At 44.3% G+C, this 12,065-nt stretch overlaps 1 pseudogene; it reads right to left on the bottom strand.

Annotated features, from left to right (window-relative positions):
- The window catches only part of LOC118358633 (protein crumbs homolog 1-like), a 43,950-nt pseudogene that overhangs the window by 12,507 nt on the left and 19,378 nt on the right, over positions 1 to 12,065 (bottom strand).

The following is a 12,065-nucleotide window of genomic DNA, read 5'->3' as shown; positions in this document are numbered from 1 at the left end:
GAAGTCTCTATGGTGGTGCCACAGGGTTCAATTATTGGGCCAACTCTTTTCTCTGTATACATCACTGATGTCGCTCTTGCTGCTGTTGAGTCTCTGATCCACCTCTACGCAGACGACACCATCCTGTATACTTCAGGCCCTTCTTTGGACACTGTGTTAACTACCCTCCAGATGAGCTTCAATGCCATAAAATTCTCCTTCCATCCTTCCAACTGCTCTTAAATACAAGTAAAACGAAATGCATGCTCTTCAACCGATCGCTGCCTACACCTGCCCGCCCGCCCAGCATCACCACTCTGGACGTTTCTGACTTATGTGGACAACTACAAATACCTAGGTGTCTGGTTAGACTGTAAACTCTCCTTCCAGACTCACATCAAACATCTCCAATCCAAAGTTAAATCTAGAATTTGCTTCATATTTCGCAACAAAGCATCCTTCACTCATGCTGCCAAACATACCCTCGTGAAAATGACCATCCTACCGATCCTCGATTTCGGCGATGTCATTTACAAAATAGCCTAGAGCACCCTACTCAACAAATTGGATGCAGTCTATAACAGTGCCATCCGTTTTGTCACCAAAGCCCCATATACTACCCACCACTGCGACCTGTACGCTCTCGTTGGCTGGCCCTCGCTTCATACTCGTCGCCAAACCCACTGGTTCCAGGTCATCTACAAGACCCTGCTAGGTAAAGTCCCGTCTCATCTCAGCTCGCTGGTCACCATAGCAGCACCCACCATAGCACTTGCTCCAGCAGGTGTATTTCACTGGTCACCCCCAGGGCCAATTCCTCCTTTGGCCGCCTGTCCTTCCAGTTCTCTGCTGCCAATGACTGGAACGAGCTACAAAAATCTCTGAAACTGGGAACACTTATCTTCCTCACCAGCTTTAAGCACCAGCTGTCAGAGCAGCTCATAGATCACTGCACCTGTACATAGGCTATCTATAAATATCCCAAACAATTTACTCATCCCTACTGTATTTATTATTTATTTATTTTTGCTCCCTTGCACCTCAGCATTTCTACTTTGCACATTCACCTACTGCAAATCTACAATTCCAGTGTTTTAATTGCTATATTGTCTTTCTTTTTTTCTTACTGTATTTATTATTTATTTATTTTTGCTCCCTTGCACCTCAGCATTTCTACTTTGCACATTCACCTACTGCAAATCTACAATTCCAGTGTTTTAATTGCTATATTGTCTTTCTTCGTGGCCTTTTTATTGCCTTTACCTCCCTTATCTCACCTCATTTGCTCACATTGTATATAGACTTGTTTTTGTACTGTATTATTGACTGTATGTTTGTTTTACTCCATGTGTAACTCTGTGTTGTTGTATGTGTCTAACTGCTTTGCTTTATCTTGGCCAGGTCGCAGTTGTAAATGAGAACTTGTTCTCAACTTGCCTACCTGGTTAAACCAATTATTTAACCAATTTTACAATAAGGCTGTAACGTAACAAAATGTTGGGTCTGGCAAAACCCATTTATACTGCCAGGCAGGGTCGAATCTACATTCGCCTGGCATTTTAGCTATCGATGTGATGTTTGGCGTTGACTAATCAGTCAGTTTGGTACCTGCCTGGCTGAGTGGCAGTGTGAGTGGAATGAGCAAGCTCGTCTGGTAACCAGAGCCGAATCACGTGAGGAAATGAAACTTGGTAGTCTGCCTGGAAATTAATTCACAAGACCAATACATTTTTCTAATAATTTTCATATGAACATATTTGATCATTTTCTCTTCTCCTCTCTTTTGAATTCAAGTACTTTTCAAGTACCAACTTCAGAGTACCAATTTCAGAGTTGTAAATTCAAGTATTTTAAGCACCTCAATTACTTTGTGCGAACCTTGTGAGATGGAGGACATTAAAGCCATTACGGCCTATGTTATTAAAAGGTTTCAAGTGCTTTAGTCAGGTAATCTAGCCCTAGCACTGATCCTAACTGAGTCCTATGGCTGCGTTCACACAGGCAGCCCAATTCTGATATGTTTCCTTTAATTGGTCATTTGACCAATCAAATCAATAACTTGGCAAAAGATCAGAATTGGGCTGCCTGTGTAAACACACCCTAACAGTTGACAGTTCCTTATTGTCTCCCTGTCTTCTTGTCTCTTTCGTCTTCTCTTTCGTCTTCTCTTTCGAAACAGCATTTCCAATTAACACCTTTATCCTCACCCTTAAACACAATTTAATTTGATTGTGTGGGACTGGTGACCTATGTGGCTTTCAAACGCTGTGATGGCGAGTAAGATAATGAAGGCTGAGAATCAGAAGGATCAGAAGGGGCAGGGTAGTCCGGGATTGGGGCAGAATTGATAGGGCAGGGGCAAGGCATGGCTGTGTGCAGAGCAGGGAAAGGCAGGACTGGGTAGGGCCGGTGAAAGAAGGGGATAGAGTAGGGGTAGAAGAGGCAGGTTTAGAGAGTAGTAAAGATTGCTCCGTCCACTCACACTACAGGAGTCGACCCCAGCGCAGCCCGCCGTGACATTAGCCATGAGCACCAGAGGATATGATGTCACTGTGGTGTCCAGCCTGAAGAACTGCAGTCTCTCACTGTTGATCCTCAGGTCCTGGATACAGCCTTTAAAGTAGCCCCCGAATGCTGATGACGCCTTCTGCTCTGCCAGACCCCCCACATACACCACATCTCCCATCTGACTGTCCACCGTCCTGGCCTCCACCGAGCCCTGCTCCTGGTTGGCCACGTATAGGACCAAATGCTCACGGTCCACAACCACGCTCACAAAGTGGATGTCCCCATCGTTAACCAAACTCTCACTGGTCAAGGTCTCAAAGTTTTGGAGCTGAACTCTGACCCGCCCCTTATCCAGCCACAGGCGCAGGTATTGGCTGGTGCTATTGGCGAGCACCAACAAGAGGCCAGCGTGGCGGAGTGTGCGCAGAAAGAGGGAGACAGTGATGTCACTTCCTGCATCATCTGTGATGGTGAAAACGGCGTAGCTCTGAGAGTCCTCATTTCCGAAGCGGACCGTCTCATACTCTACAGGGAAGGACAGGGAGGGAGAGGACAGAAGATGAGGGTAATTGTTTTATTATAACATATTCAGGGTTTCAACTACTTGTTCCCAAATAGTACAAATTATGCATTTGTTTTGTGTGACAAAAATACCAAATACAACTTCTAGTGGTATGACTTTCTCGCTCACTGTCCAAGAAGTCTATGCCATATTGTGTGTGGTAAGCCCATATGTTCCCATGTTACAGACGCAGCCCAGACGACACTAGATAGGACACACTCTGATCTGTCTAAGATAGCACTCACAGACTGCACTGTCTGCATTTTTTCCGCATGACACACATACACACAGGTGCATAGACACAGAACAAATGTAATCTTTTATTGTCACCCACTTCCCGTTCCAGTAGCAGATAGCAGGCTACAGGTGCTGTAATTAAATAAGGCAGGGGGGTAATAGTGTGTTAATTGCCCCACATCCTTGTGAATCTACTTTCAGAGACACACACACATTGCTTGCACATCCCCAACACCAAGCACATACACATGCATGCGTATTACATAAAGACACACAAGCGTTGGTGATCTGCATGCATTTAAGAGCAAATTAACTTTAATTATCCATACCATCTAGGATAGCAGTAGTTTAACTCTAGATCTCAGCATGTGTGTGCAGCGTTTGTGTTTCTGTGTGTCTTTTCTTGGGTACTGCCAGATTACTAATTTGCTTTCGTGGCAATTGGTTATTAATATCCCTCTCTGAAAAGAAAGAATCAAAATTACTTACCAGGGTCTGTACCCTGACTGACATTTGTCTGACTATGGTTGCAAATTCATTTTTGTTTGTATTGTAAGTGTCGTAAGCGCTGCTGTGTCCCTGTAAGGCATTGCCTTACCTCATTGTATCCAACACAGATCTCTCACTGTGACTTCTGACTGATCTGCTCTACGCTCTCTCTATTATGTAGGTCTACTAAGGATGTTCTACTTTATATAATGAATGACTTTGGAGGGCAGAATTGTAACATTTTTAATTAAATGTTAAAGCATTAGAACTTTCACTGAAGGCTTCAGTCATACAAAATGTATACTTAAAATTCAAACTTCTTCTCCAGCAGATAAGTAAGAATGTCTCACCCCATGTGCAAGAATGGCTTTTTTTTTTACATTGATTTAGATTTGAACTGTCATGCCCTGACCGTGGAGAGCCCTTGGTTCTCTGGGGTGTTCTAGGTTTATTATTTCTATGTTGGTGCTCTTGGTTTGGTTCCCAATTAGAGGCAGCTGAGGTTCGTTGTCTCTAATTGGGGATCATACATAAGGGTTCCCTGTTTCCACCTATGGTGTGGGATATTGTTTTGAGTTAGTGCATGGTGCACCGCTGATGTCACGCTTTGTTGTTTGTTTTCTGTTTTTGAAAGTTTTGCTTAAATAAAATGTGGAATTTTAATCACGCTGCACCTTGGTCCGTCTATCCACACAGTTATTTGAAAATGAAATAATCTCCAAAATATCACTATTTTTAAAACAAGCCGCAGGAAGTTGGTTGCAATTTCAGTTTAATCCACCAGAAAAGACAGAACAAAATATAAAAAATACTATATGGAAATATATATTACCGCAAAAATGGAAGAGGCAAGTGAAAGGAGGAGAAAGTAAGGAATTTGTCTGTCAGCCCTGCACTAAAGAACAAAATTGGTTAAAACTTCGTAAGGCTAGGGTGCACTATTTTCACGTCTGGATGAAAAGTGTGCCCAAAGTAAACTGCCTGCTACTCAGGCCCAGAAGCTAGGATATGCATATTATTAGTAGATTTGGATAGAAAACACTCTGACGTTTCTAAAACTGTTTGAATGATGTCTGTGAGTATAACAGTACTTATTTAACAGGCGAAACCCCGAGGACAAACGATCTAGGATTTTTTTTTGAGGTCACTCTCTTTTCAATGGGATTTTATTGGGAATCTGGAATTCTAAGGCAGTTGCTTGCAGTTCCTATCGCTTCCACTGGATGTCAACAGTCTTTGATGTTGATGTTTTTCCTTTGAGAAATGAAGAAGTAGCCCTATTCAGAACGAGGGTCGACTGAAGTGTACTGATGTGGTTGAGGCGCGTGACCTGAAAGCTCGCTACACTTTATTTTCCTCCGGTATTGAACACAGTTTATCCCGTCTTAAATGTTATTGATTATTTACATTTAAAAATACCTAAAGTTGGATTAGGAAAGTTGTTTGAAATGTTTGGATCACGTTTACAGGTAGCTAATTAGATAATGTGTAGTCATCTTGCGTGAGTTGGAACTGGTGTATTTTCTGAATCATACGCGCCAAATAAATGGATTTTGGATATATAACGACATAATTTATCGAACAAAAAGACCATTTGTGATGTTTAATTGACACATTAGAGTGCCAACAGAAGAAGATCTTCAAAGATAAGGCATGCATTATATGTTATTTCTGACTTTTGTGTTGTGCCTGGCGGGTTGAATTCTGATTTTCATGTGTATGTTTGCTGGGGTGCTGTCCTCAGAAAATAGCATGGTTTGCTTTCACTGTAAAGCCATCTGACACTGTGGCTGGATTACCAAGAAGTTAATCTTTAAACCTATATATAACACTTGTATGAGTATTTCTGTTTTTGAATTTGGCGCACTACTTTTTCACTGGGTGATGTCAAATCAATCCCGTCAACGGGAGTGGCGCGTGAAGGGATCACTAAGAGGTTTTAAAGAAAATTGTGATAAAAAAAGGCATACCACTTTAATTTAAGGACCAAAAAATTGACAGCTGTGCCATATAGATTGCAAATTCGTTGGGAAGAGTTTTTTGATGTGCCGATTCCATGGCTTATGGTTTATGAATGAAGCTTAATTCAAAACTTAATTTTCAATTAAAATGATTATAAATGAATATTACAACAAATAGAATGTTATATACAGACCATTCGGAAAGTATTCAGACCGCTTCCCTTTTCCACATTTTGCTACGTTACAGCCTTATTCTAAAATGGATTAAATAAAAACGTTTTATCCTCAATCTACACACAATACTCCACAATGACAAAGCAAAAACAGGTTTTTAGACAATTTTGGAAATGTATTAAAAATAATAAACTGAAATATATTTACATAAGTATTCAGACCCTTAGCTATGAGCCTCAAATCAAAGTCAAATCAAATCAAATTTCATTGGTCACATACACATGGTCAGCAGATGATAATGCGAGTGTAGCGAAATGCTTGTGCTTCTAGTTCCGACAGTGCAGTAATATCTAACAAGTAATCTAACAATTCCCCAACAACTACCTAATACACACAAATCTAAAGGGATGTAATAAGAATATGTACATATAGATATATGAATGAGCGATGGCTGAGCATCATAGAACAATTATGCAATCTATTGCATCTTGTTTTAATAAACGAGTGAGTCTCTATGTAGGCAGCAGCCTCTGAGTTAGTGATTGCTGTTTAGCAGTCTGATGGCCTTGAGTGAGAAGCTGTTTTTCAGTTTTGATGCACCTTTACTGACCTCGCCTTCTGGATGGTAACGGAGTGAACAGGCAATGGCTCAGGTGGTTGTTGTCCTTGATGATCTTTTTGGCCTTCCTGTGACATCGGGTGCTCTATGTATCCTGGAGGGCAGGTAGTTGGCCCCCGGTGATGCATTGTGAAGACCGCACCACCCTCTGGAGAGCCTTGAGGTTGAGGACGGTGCAGTTGCTATACCAGGCGGTGACTCAGTCCGACAAGATGCTCTGAATTGTGCATCTGTAAAAGTTTGACAGGGTTTTAGGTGACAAGCCAAATTTCTTCAGACTCCTGAGGTTGGCATGGCTGTGTGCAGGGCAGGGAAAGGCAGGACTGGGTATGCATGGGCAAAGGACAGGGTAGGGCAGATGAAAGAAGGGGACCGAGTAGGGGTAGAAGAGGCAGGTGTAGAGAGTAGTAAGGATTGCTCAGTCCACTCACACTTCAGGAGTCGACTATCTGCAAACTTAATGATTGAGTTGGAGGCATGCATGGCCACGCAGTCATGGGTGAACAGGGAGTACAGCAGGGGGCTGAGCATGCACCCTGGGTGTGGCCCGTCAGAAAGCCCAGGGCCCAATTGCACAGGACAGGGTTGAGACCCAGGGCCTCCAGCTTAATGATGAGCTTGGGCACTATGGCGTTGAATACTGAGCTGTAGTCAATGAACAGCATTCCTAGATAGGTATTCCTCTTGTCCAGATGGGATAGGGCAGTGTGCAGTGTGGAGGCGATTGCATCGTCAGTGGACTTGTTGCGGTGGTATGCAAACTGAAGTGGGTCTAGGGTGGCAAGCAAGGTGGAGGGGATATGATCCTTGACTAGTCTCTCAAAGCACTTCATGATGACAGAAGTGAGCGCTACGGGGCGATAGTCATTTAGTTCAGTTATCTTTGCATTCTTGGGTACAGGAACAATGGTGGCCATCTTGAAGCATGTGGAGACAGCAGACTGGGATATGGATTGATTGAATATGTCCGTATACACACCAGCCAGCTGGTCTGCGCATGCTCTGAGGATGCCGTCTGGGCCAGCAGCCTTGTGAGGATTAACACATATAAATGCCTAACTCACTTCAGCCATGGAAAAGGAGAGGGGGGGCCCACAGTCCTTGTATACATTGCGAAAGTTAGAGTAGCAGTGTATTGCCCGCACCAGTGCTGCAATCAATATGCTGATAGAATTTAGGTAGCCTTGTTCTCAAATTTGCTTTGTTAAAATAAACACCTACAAAAAATGCAGCCTCAGGATATATGGTTTCCAGTTTACATAGAGTCCACTGAAGTTCCTTGAGGGCCGTCATGGTAACTGCTTGAGGGGGTATATACATAGCTGTGACGATAACTGACAAGAATTCTCTTGGGAGATAATGTGGTTGGCATTTGACTGTAAGGAATTATGGGTCAGGTGAACAGAAGGACTTGAGTTCCTGTATGTTGTTATGAATACACCATGAGTCGTTAAACATGAAGCATACACTCCCACCCTTCTTCTTCCCAGACAGATGTTTATTTCTGTCAGCGCGACGCATGAAGAAACCCAGTGGCTTTACCAACTCCGACAACATATCATGAGAGAGCCATGTTTCTGTGAAACAGAGAATGTTAAGATCTCTGATGTCTCTCTGGAAGGCAAACCCTTGCCCTAATTTCATCCACCTTGTTGTCTAGAGACTGTACATTAGCAGGTAGTATACTTGGGAAGAGGTGGACGTTGTGACCAGGAGGGCGCTCTGTCTACCTCTTCTGCGGCGACGTTGTTTTGGGGCGGCCTCTGGGATTTAGATCCAATGTCCTGGGTGGTAGTCCGACTGAAGAATCCACTTCGGGAAGTTGTATTCCTGGTCGTAATGTTGTTAAGTTGACGTCGCTCTTATATCCAATATATCCAGTTCTTCCCGGCTGTATGTAATAACACTTAAGATTTTCCATAGTTTCCTAAGGACTCAAAGCGAGGCGACCATCTCTGTTGGTGCCATCTTGCTGACTCGAAATTGCGCATCCTGTTTACAATGATCATCCTTGAGATGTTTCTAAGACTTGATTGGAGTCTACCTGTGGGCAATTCAATAGATTGGACAGGATTTAAAAAGGCACACTCCTGTCTATATAAGGTCCCATATTTGACAGTGCATATCAGAGCAAAAACCAAGCCATGAGGTCAAAGGAATTGTATGTAGAGCTCCAAGACAGGATTGTGTCGAGGCACAGATCTGGGGAAGGGCCTCCATCATTATTAAATGGAAGAAGTTTTGAACCACCAAGACTCTTTCTAGAGCTGGCCACCCGGCCAAACTAAGCAATCGGGGAGGAGGGCCTTGGTCAGGGAGGAGATCAAGAACCTGATGGTCACTCTGAAAGAGCTACAGGCTTCCTCTGTGGAGAAGGCAGAACCTTCTAGAAGGACAACCATCTTTGCAGCACTCCACCAAGCAGGCTATTATGGTAGAGTGGCCAGACGGAAACCACTCCTCAGTAAAAGTTACATAACAGCCTGCTTGGAGTTTGCCAAACGGCATCTAAAGGACTCTCAGACCATGAGACACAAGATTCTCTGGTCTGATGAAACTAAGATTGGCCTGAATGCCAAGTGTCACGTCTGGATGAAACCTTGCACCATCCGTACGGTGAAGTATGGTGGTGGCAGCATCATGCTGTGGGGATGTTTTTCAGTGGCAGGGACTGGGAGAGAAGACAGGATCGAGGGAAAGATGAACAGAGGAATGTACAGAGAGATCCTTGATGGAAACCTACTCCAAAGCACTCCGATGATGAACCTTCAGGGTGAAGGTTCATCTTCCGACAGAATAATGACCCTAAGCACACAGCCAAATCAATGCAGGAGTGGCTTCGGGACAAGTCTCAGTGGCTCAGCCAGAGCCCGGACTTGAACCCGATCAAACATAACTGGAGAGACCTGAAAACAGCTGTGCAGTGGTGCCCCCATCAAACCTGACAGAGCTGAGAAGAATGGGAGAAACTCCCCAAATACAGGTGTGCCTAGCGTAGCGTGACACCCAAGAAGACTAGAGGATGTAATCGCTGCAAAAGGTGCTTCAGCAACGAACTGAGTAAAGGGTCTAAATACTTATTTTAATGTAAAATGTCTGTTTTTCATGTTTAATACATTTGCAAACATTCCTAAAAACCAGTTTTTGCTTTGTCATTATGGGGTATTGTGTATAGATTGATGAGGGAAAAAAACTGTTTAATCAATTTTAGAATAATGCTGGAACGTAACAAAATGTGGAAAAAGTCAAGGGGTCTGAATACTTTCCGAATGCACTGTATTTACAAAAAATATATATGGGGGATTGTTAATTATGCAGACAGTAACATTGATGGAAGCCACAATCTATCTATTAAAGCTGATATAACCCCCCTTGAAATTAAAGGAGATCTCGACTACATCTTATACTCAGCACCCCCATCCACTCTGTCCACTCATTCCTCCATTCTTACCCTCAGCGCAGTCCTGGCCTTTATATGGCCGGGGGCACCGGCACTGGTAGCTCTGCCACAGGTTGGTGCACTGTCCTCTGTTCTGACAGGGATCTTGGCATCTGTCTCTGTGGCTGCAGCCTATAGTCATGTTCACTGCCGAGTCGCTCAGCCACTCCTCCGGAACCACCAGCTGGGAGTTCACAAATATGTCCTGCAGACAGCCGATGAACGCCGGGACCGTGACCAGAACCACACCTTCCTCTACCACCCCACCGATGAAGGTGTTCTGGAGGGTAGACTCTGAAGAGTCTGTCCCAGCCAGAGTGTCTGCGACCTGGGCTTCCCTCTCACAGTCCTGTTCCTGACAGACCCCGCCATCCAGGAGCCTGAGGCTGAGTAGGCCGTCCCCCAGCACGGCCTCCACAGAGTGCCACCTCCCATCAGTCACGTTAAGGGGGAGCTCCAGTGTCTGGCTAAGTTGCAGGGCCTCTGCCCTACCCCCAGCCGAGGCCTCCCTCCTCAGGCTGAGACTCAGATGGCACCCCAACAGCTCCAGACCCAGGATCAGCCTTCCACTGCCCCACTGGAAGAGGACGGCCCTGGGCAGCACTGTCCGGAAACTCAGGGTGATGTTGCAGGAGGCCTCTGTGGACATCATGGGGCTCCGCAATAACAGGTAGCCGCTCTGCTTAAAGGAGAAGGCTGTGCGGGTCTGGCAGAGAAGCCCGGTGTGGCCTGGGGGGCAGTGGCAGGAGTAGCCATGATGCCCGTCGCTTAGGAACGGAGAGCATGAGCCCTGGTTCTGATACTCATGGCCCTCACAGCCCACCAACGCTTCGCTGCAGTTCCGGCCCCCATACAGGAACTCATCAAGGCTTTGCTGGGAGCAGTGGCACACATAGCCCCCCACAAGGCTCTGACACTGAGACCCGTTCTCACAAGGGCTGGGGTTGCACATGTCCACTACCTCATCACAAAGGGTACCTGGAAGGGAAGGGAGACTGGACGTTGATGTGGGTCAATGATACTATGATTGGTACAGCTTAGTCTGTGAAGGTGTGGAAACCCATAACTTTTTTTTAAAAATAACTTTTTCTCTAAGCCCTGCTCCCAGGTGGGAATTATTCACTCTTCACCTTTCCTGCTATTCTAGTACAGAAAACATACTTATTCTCCTCATCTTTGAAAGCACTATTGTCTATTATGAATCATGAATAATGTATATAACTTATTATAGTACATGACTACACTACTGGAGACATGTTAACCATCGTCATATATGGATTGTTTATGTTTTTAGAATAATTGTTTGTGTAAATCTATATTGGTGTGACGTTAAGTTCTAGACTAGAGGAAGCTGCCTGCGGTGTCATGTACCCCGTGATGCCATCTCTGAGCTGACCCTCATCATCCTCGACATCTTGTCAGGTCAACTTCGACACCTTTGTCACTGACAGGCATTTATGCCGTGTTTGTGGACTACACAATGCAATACCGTACCTCGGGGCTCTATGATTTGGGTAAGGCTCTGCAAACCAACCGACCTCATACCATCACGTATTCTAATGCCTTGCATGGTCAACTGCTGTAGTGCAGTGGTCTGATCAGCATGCTTTTGGCATTGAGCATCACACTTTTTTTGACACTTTGTATGAAGGGAAACTAATGTTGGTGTAGCATACTGTTATTATCCAAAATACAAGAGATGCTTCCTATCTGCATCCGAAGGCACCTACCTTAGGTTACTGCCCTTTGGGAAGGGATTAGAAGGCAGTATCATGTGATAATGCATTCGCATTCCACCGAGAGCGAGACATTTGTAACCACTGTAGCAGAATGAGCAACTAGTACTAGCAATTCAGTGAATAACTATCCCAAAATGGAAATATCTCACACGAATAACAAGTAACAGAATCGATGGCCTCAGTACCAGATAAATTAATTGTTGTGATGTGTGTTTTCTCCTATATTTTTATTTAACTTATTTCAATTTTAAATTCCATTACCGATCCCCGCAGGAAGCCTTTTGCCTTTTGGTAGGCCGTCATTGTAAATAAGAATTTGTTCTTAACTGACTTGCCTAGTTAAATAAAGGTTAAATAA

Source organism: Oncorhynchus keta, chromosome 26 (genome assembly GCF_023373465.1).
Source record: "Oncorhynchus keta strain PuntledgeMale-10-30-2019 chromosome 26, Oket_V2, whole genome shotgun sequence".
In the NCBI taxonomy this organism is placed as follows: domain Eukaryota; kingdom Metazoa; phylum Chordata; class Actinopteri; order Salmoniformes; family Salmonidae; genus Oncorhynchus; species Oncorhynchus keta.
This window is presented reverse-complemented; position numbering and strand designations above follow the sequence as displayed.